We start from the raw sequence: 14,847 nt of genomic DNA, 5'->3' as shown, positions 1-14,847 counted from the left end.
GGGGTGCGGGAGGGCTGCAGCCAGGCTGCAGCCAGCCGACCCGCGCGCCTGCGCACAGCCGCCCGCCTTGGGGCTCCCGGGTCAGTCGTCGGTGGGCGCCACCCCGGAACCCCAGCTGGCCTTTCCCTCTTCACTTTCCTCTCCTGGCGTCCCAGCCTCCGTCGCTGGCGGTGGGTCGCTTTGAAAGTGTAGAAGTGAGAGAGCAGAGTTAGTACTGCAAGTAAGGTTGAAAGCAGATGCTAACGGTGGTTTTGTTGTTGTTGTTGTTGTTTTGTTTTGCTTTTAAAATTATTTTAAAATTACCGGTCGTTCTGCAGTTAAGGCTCCATGCGAGGTTGGTTCTTTCTAGTTCCTTAATTAACGAGTAATGAATTCCATGGTTGCCCACGCACGCTATTTGGAAACGTTGGGGGCGATATCTATGGTTGAAAGTGGCACTGGACAACATTTCCTCCTTTTTTTTTCCCTTTAATTCGAAAAGTCCACTGCACATATTTGAGGGGAGAGAGCGTGAACGAGAGCGGGGAAGTCCAGATCCTCCGCCTTGCCTTGTCAGTATTGGCATGACCAGGATTGGTACCCACGCTTCTCTGGTGTCCGTTTCCTGATTTGAAACAAACAAACAAACAAACAAACAAACAAAAAAACCCAACCAAAACGGAGATGGGACTATGATGTGATTTCCAAGACTGTTTTCACCTTTGACATTTTGTGAACCGGAGGTTTTCTAGAATACAGTGGATGGGGTTGGGAGTGGGGATGTGAAACCGGGAGAATAAAGTCCATTCAAGAGTGCTTGCTGTAGACCAACTTATTACAAAGGGCATATTTCCTTTGGATAAACAATTTCGCTTAAAGCTAAAGAAACAAATACCGTTAAGGATAGAGGAAAAAGGCGCTTGGTTCTGTCCGGGTCTGCATATCAAGTTGAGCCAAAGGTACCCCTGAAAGCAGGTCTGCATAATTAAGGCATAAATATGCAAAAATTTTATCCCTAAAACTGCCAGAAAGAGACCATGTCTAAAATTAAGCCTGTTTGGCATCAACTTCTTCCCTCAGTTCAGGTTTGCTGCAGCCCTAGTCAGCAAGTGGGCATGCATATGGTGTACACACACACACACACACACACACACACACACACACACTACACGAGCACCTGGTATGGGCCAGACCCCGTGCTTTATGTTCTGGCATTGGCAACAGGGCAAAGCATTGAGCCAGTCCATTCGCCAACTCTCTCCACCAGTCTATCATAAGTGGATTTTCCAGAAGCTACATTTCAAAAAACATCGCTTAGAAATTATCTGCGGGAGCAGTTGTCAGGGCCACTTTGTCTTTTTGGTAAAAAAAAATTAATAAATAAAAAAATCCACTGCTATATTAAAATGGATTGATCTAGCAATATATCTCTCTCATAAATTCAGCCTGTCATTTTTTTTTTATACCTTTGTTAAAAAGAAAACCGGAGACCCAAGGTGGAGTTACTAACCCCCAGGATGACAAACCAAGACTTAATTGCAATTTCAGCCTCTCTAGGAGTGGAATTTTAAGCAAATCAATCTGGAATTTTCTGGTCAGTACCAATTAGGAAACCTGTCACTTGGGCCTTCTCCATCCTTTCCGCACTATACCACCAAATGCAGATGAGAGGATAAGGCCTCCTACCTTTCCTCCTTAAAGGAAAGAGACCTTGCCAGAAATAATCCTTTCTTTTCTTTTGCTAATAACTTCTTGGCCCAACCTCCTTCCTATAAAAACCTTCAATTTTATACAACTCCTCAGAGCATCTCTCAGTTTGCTAGATGGGATGCTACCTGGTTCATGACTTGCTTAATAAAGCCAATGAAATGTTCAAATTATTGAGTTGAATTTTGTTTTTTAACACCTTCAACTAAAACCTTTGATCAAAATATGAATGTATATATCTCCTTTATTTAGAATGAGAACAACTATACCATATTTAAGCGACCATATAAATTAGGAGGGGAATGAATTTTTTGTAGTGATATGTTGGTAGGGGTTCTAATAAAGATCCATTTTGGGAGGTTTGGATCTCTCTTGAGATCTGCTACTTGGTAAGGAAGTTTTTCACTCTTTAATCACTCCTCAAAATTAGTTAAAACTTCTGGGCTTTTATATATATGGCTGACTGAGAAAGGATTTATGCAGAAATTTGGATTCTGGAAGCAAATACTGTTTTTGCAATATATTGATATGATTAGCTTTCTATTTAAAACAAAATATTTCATTAAAAATTAATGTTGTTATTATGAAATATACACACAGAACAATGCACAAAACAAAGGTGCCCAAGCCATTGATTTATCACACAGTGAACATTTATATGGTTCACACTCACCTCAAAACAGTCAGAACAGACATGCCAACTAAATGCAACCTTTATTGCTAGACAAGATCCTAACCTAAAAATGTCAGAGAATTGTTGGACAGCAGAATTTCAGTATGGTCTGTGAGTTAGACATTAGTTTGTACCAATGTTAATTACCTGATTGTAGAGGTGTATGGTGATTATAGAGAAGGATGTCCTTGTTTTTCTGTTGTTTGTTTTGCTTTGAGAGGGGAGAGCATACATACAGTGTTTAGGAGTGATGAGACATCGTATCTGCAACTTGTTCTCAAAAGCCTCAGAAAAGGAATGACGATAATGGGGGTAAATAACAATGGAACAAACACAGTAAAATGTTAATAATTGGAGAATCTTGGGTGAAAGAGTATGGGAGTTCTTTGTACTGTTTTGGCAGGTTTTTTTTTTAAGTTTGCAGTTATTTTACAGTAATAATTTACAAAAAAAATCTGCTCTAGGTGGGTTGAGGACTTAAGTGTTGAAAACAAAGCTTTAAAATACTAAGTGAAACATATAGATATTTTTAAACCTTAAATAAACAAAAAAGCATGAACTGGAAAAGACTGATAAATTTGACCATCATAAATGACAAACTTTTATTCATAAAGTCACACTGTACATAAAATAAAAGAGTGAATTATAAACTCACAAAAGATGAGTATCAAGAACTAGAGAACTCAAACCATTTTTTTAAAAAGATTTTATTTGACAGAGAGAGACACAGTGAGAGAGGGAACACAAGCAGGGGGAGTGGGAGAGGGAGAAAAAGGCTTTGTACTGAGCAGGGAACCTGATGTGGGGCTCCATCCCAGGACCCTGGGATCATGACCTGAGTCGAAGGCAGAGGGCAGATGCTTAATGACTGAGCCACCCAGGTGCCCTCCAACCATATATATTTTTTTTTAAGTGAGAGAACAGGTAATCTTTTCTTTTTTTTTTTTAAAGATTTATTTATTTATTTAATTTTGGGGGGTGGGCAGAGAGAGAGAGAGAGAGAGAGGGAGAGAATCTCAAGCAGACTCTCCGCTGAGCATGGAGATCCACCCAGGGCTCCATCCCATGATCCTGAGATCATGACCTGAGCTGAAACCAAGTGTCAGTACGAGTGGCTCCCCTCAAACTAAATTTTTAAGAGTGTATGTACACACACACACCCTCCCTAAAATAAAAAGGGGGCAAAATACATGAAGATTTCATAGATGAGAAAGCTTGTGTGATTTATTCCAGGAATGCAAGCAAACTGGCTTAAGATTCAGAAGACTCGGTGTCTTCAGGTCATTCACGTCCTGTGGGTTTTAAAGATTATAGGCTGATCTCACTGTGGTCGATCTCATGTTTCTGATGACAACAGGCACACTTATAATCACTGGAAGCACCTCAGAAACAAGTAGTGTTCTTCTCAGTGCACCTCATTAGGAGTAACACTACGTTGTTCCACCACTGTCGATATTAATCTGGATTACCCAGTCATGTTGGTGTCTGCCAGGTTTCTCTTCCCAAAATTTACCATTTCCATGTTCTGCTTTGTAACTGATCAGTATTTTGTGGGAAAGTGTTCTGAGATTCTGCTGATTTCCTAGTCCTCATCACACCTCCACACAACAGCCTTAGCTCCATTGGCCCCCCCTGTCTAAATCATCCACCTCTATGGTCGTTGCCAAATGGTGATTCTCTTTTTCATTTCTTCTAAATTTATTTGGTATTTTATTGCTAAGGAAGAACTAAGTTCGTTCATTCCTTCCTTCTTTCCTTCCTTCCTTCCTCTCCCTCCCTCTCTCCTTCTTCTTTTCTTTCTTCTTTTCTTCCTTCCTCCCTCCCTCCCTCTTCCTTCCTTCCTTCTTCCTTCTTTCCTTCCTTCCTTTAAATCAGTATAAACTCATGGATCCCTATTTTATTTATAGTGCTAGAATCCCTTTTTCTTATTTTAATGCCCAAATATAGCTGGTGGGAACCATTTCAAGCTGTTTTTTGTGCCTTTTCAGTGTAACCTAATCATTCATGGAGAATTCTTATTTTCTGACACAAAAAGATATTCTGGGCTCATTGTGTCCTGACCCAGCCCTGGAATCAGGCATGTTTCCAAGAGCTCTGCTTTTTCAAGTTTCAAAACTGAGATCTAGGCCCTGATGGTGCCTGTTGCTGCTAGTATGTGGTTGCTTCTAAGTTCCTCAGAAGATAGAAATGGGAAATGTATGTGTGCCTATATGTATATACACATACAATATCCATGCACACACGTCTCTAGTTCTATATCTGTATAGTCGTACAAACATATTATAATACTAAGATATAAGACTATAAGTTTATATTGATATTTCCAATATCATTCCAATAATATGGGGGTCTTTCTATCCTTCCCTTTTCCATATGTACCTGAACTAATGTGCGTCCACTCCTTGGTGAGCTACAAAAGAGATGACACCATGTAGAACTGTCACACAGAAGAAACTTTACAATAAGTAAGGAGATCACAGGGAATAACTTCCAAAGCTATGACTCCCTGTTTGGGGGCAGAGGCACGAGTGGGTTTCCTTTATTTAGGGCTAGGATGAAAATTCAGAAAAGGGAGTTTTGTCATTGCAGTAGAAGTGGGCATAAGGTCATGCATGTGTACTTAGGAAACATGCCTATCCACTCATTGTATGTGATGTTAACAAGGTTCGTCTCTCCTGGGCCAAGATCTTAACATTATAATGAAGTATAACTTTCAGACACTCTGTGGTCCATCCGTGCAGGCATAAGACGGTGGTCGAGCTCATACGGTCTAGGCCCAGTGGAACTCCTCCTGTTGTTTTCCTCTTAAGGTTAACATTCCTATGAAGAAGGGGGGTCAGGAGGGTGTTGCTGGTGAGTTTAATTGCATTAATCCAATGGGGTATGATTTCACATATGTGTAAACGTACTGAGAGTCTTGGCTCCCATTATCCTCAGCGTATTATTTAGTTGCTCCAACAATTCACCGATTTGTTCAGCCTAACCCAGTGTTTAACCACACTGGCTGTTTCCTTCAACCTGCTTAAAGCCTATTTTATATGATATCAATATAATGTGACCAGATTTTGTTTTTAATAGCCTGATATGTCTTGTTTTCTTCATGTTTTACTTTTAATCTCGGTCTGTCCTAATACTTGAGGTCTCTCTCTCCCTCTTCTTTTGGTTTTTTAAGTTTTTATTTGAATTCCAGTTAGTTAACACACCGTGTGATATTAGCTCCAGGTATGCAGTATAGGGACTCAACACTTCCATAAAACACAGGGTGCTCATCACAACAAGGGCACTCCTCAGCCGCCACCCATTTCACCCATTCCTCCACTCCCTCACCCTTCCCTCTGGTGACTGGGTGTATCTCTTGTTAAGTACCATATATATAGATTTCTTAAAAGCCCAATTTGACAATATTTAGCTTTTAACTGATGTGTTTAATCCATTTACGTTAATTGTAATTAGTGACATCTTGAGACTCATTTCTACTATTTTTAGTTTTCAGTTTATCTTATTTTCAAGTTACATTTCTTTTTAATTATTTCTCTAATATTTTGAACTGACGGAGACAGAGTCTCCTAAATAAAGCAAGGCATTTACTCCATTCTCCTATTCCTTGGTTTCCTCTTACTCCTAACATTATTATATTGATATTATATAGATTTTCAAAAAAACATTTTATTTTTGAAATAATTTTAGACTCACAAGAAGTTGCTAAAATAGTACAGAGAGTTCTCATACAACTTTGCCCAGTTTCCACTGAAGGGTGACATCTCTTATAATCATAGCACATTCTCAAAACCAGAATATTAATTGATGTGATAAAGTAGCTAATAAGTAGTTAATTAAAGATCTTAATCAGATTTCAGTGTTTTTATATGCACTTATTTTTTGGTAGGTATATGTGTATATAATCTGTGACATTTTATGACATATACGGATTTGTATACCACCACTGCCAGAATTCAGATACAGTTCTGACACCACAAAAGACACTCGGGTTGCCTTTTTATTTTTTTTTTTTAAAGATTTTATTTATGTATTTGACAGAGATCACAAGTAGGCAGAGAGGCAGAGGGGACAGCCTCCCCGCCAAGTAGAGAGCCCGATGCGGGACTTGATGCCAGGACCCTGAGATCATGACCTGAGTAGAAGGCAGAGGCTTAACCCACTGAACCACCCAGGCGCCCCGCCTTTTTTTTTTTTTTTTAATAGTCATACCTCCTGTCCTCTTCCTTAATTTTTGGCAATCACTTACCTGTTTTCCATTTCTATAATTTTCTTATTTCTAGAATGTTGTATAAATGGATTGGCTTTTTTTCATTCAGTATAATTCTCTTATGAGCTATCCAGGTGATTGGTTGTACCAATAGCTAATTTATTTTTTATTGCTGAATAGTGTTCCATGCTATGGAGACACCCAAATTTGTTTAACTAGTCACATATTGAAGGACATTTGGATTGTTTCCAGTTTTTGGAATTTTATTACAAATAAAGCTGGTATGAACATTTGTGTACAGATTTTCATATAAGCATAAATTTTCATTTCTCTAGGATAAATGTCCAGGCATGTGATTGCTGGACTGTATGTCAAGTATGTGTCTGATTTTTATTTTTAAGATTGTATTTATTTATTTATTTATTTAGCTTGCACAGGGGCAGGGGAGGGGCAGATAATGAATATTGGAACACTGCCTCAAAAAAAAAAAACATCTGTTTTGTGACTAATATAACATTAAAAATATAATAATAAAAAATAAAATAATAATAAAGAAAAACAAAAAAAGAGAGAAGGAGAGAAAGAATCTACAGCAGATTCCATACTCAGTGCAGAGCTCCATGTGGGGCTCAATCTCATGACCCTGAGATCATGACTTGAGCCCAAGAGTGGGACACTCAACTGGCTGAACCACCCAGGCACCCCTCTCTGTCTGATTTTGAAAGAAACAGTTGGACTGATTTTAAACGGCCAGAGTATTTTACATTCTCATCTGCATGTGTGAGAGATCCTGTTTCTTTGTAAACTCACCAACAGTTGATGTCATCAGTACTTGTAATTTAGCTGTTCTAAATGTGTAGTGATGTGTAGTGATACGTCATCAGGTTTTCATTAGCAATATTCAAGTGTCTAGTCATGGTGAACATGTTGTCACGTTTTCTTTGCCATCCCTATTTCTTATTTGATGAAGTTTCTGTCCAAGTCATTTTCCTATTTTCTCATTGGATTGTTTGTTTTCTCACTGTTGAGTTTAGAGATTTCTTTGCATATGAATTTCTTTGGATATGAATCCTTTGTTGAATTTGTGATTTGCAAATATTTTCTTCCAGTCGGTGGCTTTTATTTTTATCCTCTGAACACAGTCTTTTGCAAAACAAAAGTTTTTAATTTTCATGAAATACAATTTATCCATTTTTTCTTTTATGGATAATGGTTTTAGGATTATGTCCAAAAAAGGAAAAAAAGGATATGTCCAAGGAATCTTCACTGAACATTAGGTTACAAAGAATTTCTGTTATGTTCTTTCTGAGAATTTTACAGTTTTACATTTGATATTATATAGGATTTTAAAGTATAGAATTTTAATTTTTGGTTATAATGGATGTATACTTTTCCTTTACTTTAGTCTTAGCATTTGTTTTGTTAGTTTGTTTTAAAATAACATAGTTAAGGGACTGGGTTGGGTGAATTGCTTTAACTTCTGACCCTTGGTTTCAGCTCAGGTCATGATCTCTGGCTGCTCAACGAGGAGTCTACTTGAGATTCTCTTTCTCTCCCTCTCCTTCTGCTCCTCCCCCTGCTTGCACTCTCTCTCTCTGAAATAAATAAATAAATAAAATCTTGAAAATAACTCACATAAGTTATTTAATCACCTTTAATTTACCTATGTTTTGAGAATATTTAAGTGATTCTTCCTTCATTTAAATTATTCATCCAAGACTGTTTTCATTATGCATCTTAGTGACACCTTCTGATACTTTGTATATTTCAGTATGGATTTTTTTCTTTTTTTTTTTGGCATTTGAACGACAATGTGGCTTTTCCTTCAATATTTTAAAAATGTAATTCCACTGCCTGCTGGTATTCAGTTTTGCTGTTGGAAAACCTAGTGTCTCTCTACCTCATGTTCCTTTGAAGATAAACTGCTGTAATCTGTATACACTTTAAGATTTTTCCTTTGTCCTTGATATTCCCAGATTTCACTAAAATGTGTTTAGCTGGGCATTTTGCTTATTGTTCTTTGGCACCCTGTGGCCTCCTTTTCAATCCCAAGTCTTTCTTTCCTAATGTTTTACTTCTAGGAAACTTATCTTCATTTTCTTCTCTCCTTTAAACTAGTTCTTTCTTTTTAGAACTCTTATTATCTGGATATTAGAGAGATTCTTTTTAGATTTTAACTTACCAACCTTGGGGATTTGGAGGTGGGAAGACGGGAAAATGAGTATCCTGGTTAGTTAGTCCCAATCTCTTTTTCCAGCTCCTCACTAATATAGGGTTCTGTACTGCCTTTACTCTGCTCCAGTGGATACCTGGACCACAAGTCTGAGTCACAACAGGTGAGAGGGGAGGTATGTTTGTTCCTTTAGGAAAAACAGGGGAGAAGCAAGACTAGAATGCCAATAGTTCCTTTCCAATTTCATTCTTCCTCAGCCTTGTCAGGATTTCTGGTCCACTGGTCACAGCCACTACTCAATCACCACGTGTTTAGAACAACCCGTCACCTCAAGTTTTCTTTCTTATTTCCTCAAGGTTGACCTTGGAGCTAAGGGCTAACAGCCTTGCTTGTTACCTATTTTCTCAAGATTGGGATATTCTGGTCACCTTTTGAGTATTGATTTACAGCTGAACTATAATATAGTTAGAGACTATGCTACATGATTTCAATGAAGTTTTTTGAGAAATTTTCTCTGCGTATACATATATATATTCTATAATTTTTGGTTTCAATATTTTATAAATGTCCATTAGACCAAGTTTTCTGATTGTGTTACTCAAATATTTCAAATTCATACTGACTTTTTATGTGTTCATTTTAAGAGTTACCAAGAGAGGTGTGTTGAAAATAAATAATGATGATTTTCAGTTTGTCTGTTTTTTCTTTTAATTCAGTCAGCTTTAGGTTTATAGAAGACTGCTATTAGATTGCTACAAATTTGATTTTTTAAATATCTTCTTAGTAATTTGAACATTTTTAAGTTTAAATTTCTTTTTAAATTAATTTAAATTTCTTTAATTTAATTTAATTTAAATTAAGCAATTAAATTAAATTTAAGTTTAAATTTCTTTTTAAATTTTTTTTGCCTTAAAGCCTATTTTTCCTAATATTGATATAGTAATCTATCATTTTTTTCAGGAAAATGTTTGCATGTATATCTTTTTCTATCCTTTTACTTTCAAATTACTTGTATCATTCTATTTTAGACTTCTCTTATAAACGAAGTCTACTCTAACAATCTTAACCTTTGAACTGGAGCATTTAGTTAATTTACATTTAGTCTAACTACCAACATATTTGGTTTTAAATCTACCATCTCGGGGTGCCTGAGTGGCTCAGTGAGTTAAGCCTCTGCCTTCAGCTCAGGTCATGATCTCAGGGTCCTGGGATCAAGCCCCGCTGAGCAGGGAGCCTGCTTCCTCCTCTCTCTGTCTGCCCCTCTGCCTACTTGTGATCTCTGTCTGTCAAATAAATAAACAAAATCTTAAAAAAAAAAAATCTACCATCTCCTTATATACTTTCTATTTATCTCATATATGCTATGTTTCTTTTTATCTCTCTATTGCCTTCTTGCGGATTGATTATGTTTCATTAGTTCATCTCCTCCCTTTATTATCTTAAAGGTTATATGCTACTTATTATGGTTCTGAATCCCTTAGAAATGCCCATATGCATGTTAAATTTATCCAAGTCTCATATAAATTGTGCTATTCTTTGATAACACAAAATTTTTTTTATCTTTTTAAAACTTTTTATTATCTTTTTTTTTTTATTTTCAGCATAACAGTATTCATTGTTTTTGCACCACACCCAGTGCTCCATGCAATCCGTGCCCTCTCCAATTCCCACCACCTGGTTCCCCCAACCTCCCACCCCCCGCCCCTTCAAAACCCTCAGATTGTTTTTCAGAGTCCATAGTCTCTCATGGTTCACCTCCCCTTCCAATTTCCCTCAACTCCCTTCTCCTCTCCATCTCCCTGTGTCCTCCATGTTATTCCTTATGCTCCACGAGTAAGTGAAACCATATGATAATTGACTCTCTCTGCTTGACTTATTTCACTCAGCATAATCTCTTCCAGTCCCGTCCATGTTGCTACAAAAGTTGGGTATTCATCCTTTCTGATGGATGCATCATACTCCATACTGATAACACAAAAATTTTGAAATTTCAACTCAGTTGCTGCCTATCTCAACTTATGTAGCACTAATTTTGTGCATTTTAATTCTCATTATTTTAAAAGTTAACGAGACATTATTGTTGTCTTGTACATCAAGCATTTGTTTATATTTGTCTACATATTTATCTACAAATTTACCATTTTCATTGCTTTTCAATTCTTCCTGCATTTCAGACATTCCAGCTGGAATCTTTTTTTTTTTTTTTTTAAAGATTTTATTTATTTATTTGACAGACAGAGATCACAAGTAGGCAGAGAGGCAGGCAGAGAGAGAGGGAGGGAAGCAGGCTCCCTGCTGAGCAGAGAGCCTGATGCCGGACTCGATCCCAGGACCCTGAGATCATGACCTGAGCCGAAGGCAGCGGCTTAACCCACTGAGCCACCCAGGCGCCCCTGGAATCATTTTTTTTTTAGTGCAGGTAGTAAAATGACAAATTATTTCACCTTTTGTTTGTCTGAACATCGCTTTATTTTAATTTTATTCTTAAAAGATATTTTTCCCTGGTATACAATTCTAGTTTGTCAGTTTCTTTTAGAATTTTATAAATACCTCATTATCTGCCGACTTTTGTTGTTTCTGTTGAGAAGTCATCACTTCCAATCGCTATTCTTTTGAACACAATTAGTCTTTATTTTCCAGGTGCTTAGCTATTTCTTCTTTGTCTTTGTTTTTTGTTTTTTTTTATCACAATGCACTTCAGAGTGAATTTTTAGATAGTTTGTTCTGCTTGGGCTCCTTAAGACTTCTTGAATCTGTGTTTCAATGCCAATATCTCTTCATTTATTGCTTTTTTTTTTAAGTATACATACATTAGATCTTCCTACATCTTCTATATGTTTCCCCCCTTTCATATTTTCCCTCTTGTTTTACCATGTGTCATTTTATACATTTTCTATTTTCCATTTCTTAAATTCTCTCTTTTTCTGTATCTATACTGTTTTAAAATGATCCAGTAAGTTTTTCATTTCAATCATTATTCTTGAAGACAATTGTAGAAGAATTTCTGGAAGAGTCTTCTCTTTATTTTTATTTGTTTTTTTTAAAGATTTTATTTATTTATTCATGAGCAATAGAGAAGGAGAGAAAGAGAGGCAGAGGGAGAAGGAGGCTCCCCACTGAGCAAGGACTCCATCCCAGGATATTGAGATCATGACCTGAGCCAAAGGCAGATGCTTAACCCACTGAGCTACTCAAGTGCCCAAGTATTATCTTTAATAAACTTTTATTTTTAGAAATGTTTTTGTTTTGAACAGACTTATAGAAAAATTGCAAAGATAATACAGAGAGTTCCCATATACCCTACACCCAGTTTCTCCTATTCTTAACATCTTATGTAAATATGGTGATTTGTTATAATTACTAAAGTTCATACTTTATTCAGATTTCCTTTGTTTTTACCTCATGTTCTTTTGTTGTTTCAGAATCCATCCAGCATACCATATTAATTACATTTAGTTGTTACGTCTCTTTGGATCCTCATGGCCGTGGCTATTTCTCAGACTTTTTTTTTTTTTTTAAAGATTCTATATATTTATTTGAGAGCTAGAGAGAGCACAAGTGGGGAGTGGAGCAGAGGGAGAAGGATAAGCAGACTCTGCCCTGAGTACAGAGCCCAATATAGGGCTCAATTCTACAACCCCAAGACTATGACCCTGAGACCATGACCAGAGCTGAACTCAAGATCTGGACACTCAGACAATTGAGCCACCAGGTGCTCCTCTTTGTTTTTGATGACTTTGACAGTTTTGAGGAATACTGGTCTGGTATTTTGTATAATATTCGTCAACTGAGATTTCTCTTATGTTTTCCTCATGACTACTCTGAGGTTAAGAGGTTTTGAGGATAAGACCATTGGAGGTTAAGTGCCATTCTTATCACATCATATCAAAGGTATACTATCAACGTTGCCTAAATGGACTAAATGTTTGTGTTCCCCTCAAATTCATATGTCAAAGCTCCCAATGTGACAGTATTTGGAGATGGGATCTTTGGAAAATAATTAGGGTTAGATGAAGTCAAGAGGGAGAGGTCCTCATGATAGAATTAGTACCTTAATAAAAAGAAACACCAGAGATCTTACTCTTTCTTTCTTCTCAAGTGTGCATGAACAAGAGGTCATGTGAGCAGTCAGTAAGAGCCTTATATTCAGCAGCAAATGAGACCCAGAATTTAATTTTAAGCGTATCAGATCAACCAGAGTGAATGCATAGGCTTGAACAATCTCCTATACGAAAGTTAGGACCTTGAAAGGGGAAAAGTGGTGCCTTAACACCTGAGATGAGACATTTGGGTAGATGAGCCCAATATTTAATCTGAAATTACCCTGAACCTTCCAGAGCAGCAGAAGCATTTCCCTTCCCCATGCAGGAAGATAGATGCCTCCCTTTGAAAACTTTAGAGATTCTGCAAAAACCTCATCCAAGTCAGGTATATTATTCTCAATCTGTAGACCTGCTTCACTTCACTGCCTTTGGAATAATCAGCGAGGGTCAAGGTGCAGTACAACCTCAGGGAATATAGTTCCTACTCCAGGACAAAAAATACACACACCCAAGGAGTTACAAGACTTGGCAAATATATAACAATGTAAACTGGTGGAAGTGCATATTGAAACTGGTGGATGAGGGGAAGGTGGAATATAAAGTCGGTGAGGGTGACTTTACAGCCATTGGACTCTAGCAACTAGAGATTTAAGATCTTAGCGAGGAGTCCCAGAGTCAGTGGTGATAGGCACGGGGATGGATTTGTGAAGCTTGCACATACTGCTGGTCTAATTGATCAGGTTGGAGACTCAAGAACTGCTTTGGCAGAGCAGCAAGGAAGGAATCGGAAGGGTTAAGGAGGTGTGTGTATTAGAAGGGGTTTATTACATGAGACCAAAGGCCCTACAACCTCACTGTATTCTCCAGGAGAGCCCAGGGGATCTGATCGTCACTAAGGCAAATGCACTTTGGATATAAATTTTGTCTGACCTGTTCGTGTTTCAAATATTTCCCCATATCTATTATTTTCTTTCTTTCTTTCTTTCTTTCTTTCTTTCTTTCTTTCTTTCTTTCTTTCTTTCTTTTTTTTTTTTTTGACTTTGTGATGTCTTCTGCTATGGGGAAGTTTACAATTTTCAATAACTCAGATTTGTCCATATCTTCAAGTTTGGCTTCTGGATTTTGTATTGCTTATAAATAACCTCCCCACCTACAGCTTATGAAACCATTAATTTTTTAGCATTGAACATAGATTTGTATCTTACATGAAAACTAATAACAATTATGCTCACACAGAAGCTCTTTATCCTGCCATCCACTTATTCAAAATTGTCATCTTGGTTGTCTTTTCTAAAACTGACCTGATTCTATGCAAGAAACAGACATCTCTCCCTTTTTGCTGCTTTACATTTTGCTGATCTATACATTTGCTATGACCTAATAAAGACTCCTACAGTGTGAGTTATATTGTACTTCTCTCCTTCTTAGCTTGATCACCTGATGGTCTTCCCCAGTGATTCCGATCATGTCTGAACAATAAAGATAGCAAAGCATGTTTGGTCCACATACAGTCTTCAAAGGGGCAGGTTTTTGTTCTATAAATCACTCCAGAAACACATTTTACCTAGAAATGGGACTGTTTGAGCATAGTTTAATATTCTAATATTTAAGTTTTTGTATGCTTGGAATCTTTTATGCTGTGTGGAATGTTCTTGTCTTATTTCTTCCATTCTGTTGGGGTACAACCAACCTGGCATGACTTTTTTTTTTAATTTACTTTTTAATTTTAGTAGGCTTCACACCCAACATGGGGCTCAAACTAACAACCCTGAGATCAAGACTTACATGTTTCACTGACTAAGCCAGTCAGGTGCTACAACTTTTTTTTATTTTATTAAATTTTTAATAAGATTTTATTTATTTATTTGAGAGAGAGAGAGAGAGAAATCACCAGGGAGGAAGGTTAGAGGGAGAAGCAGACTCCTCACTGAGCAGGGAGCCTGATGTGGAACTTGATGCCAGGACCCTGGGACCATGACCTGAGCTGAAGGCAGACACTTAACCGACTGAACCACCCAGGCACCCTAGATTCCCCAACTTTTAAGTTAACTATGTGCTGGAAGGT

The sequence above is a fragment of the Lutra lutra genome, chromosome 6 (assembly GCF_902655055.1).
Source record: "Lutra lutra chromosome 6, mLutLut1.2, whole genome shotgun sequence".
Lineage (NCBI taxonomy): Eukaryota > Metazoa > Chordata > Mammalia > Carnivora > Mustelidae > Lutra > Lutra lutra.
The sequence above is the reverse complement of the archived record's forward strand: the minus strand, read 5'-3'. Positions refer to the sequence as shown.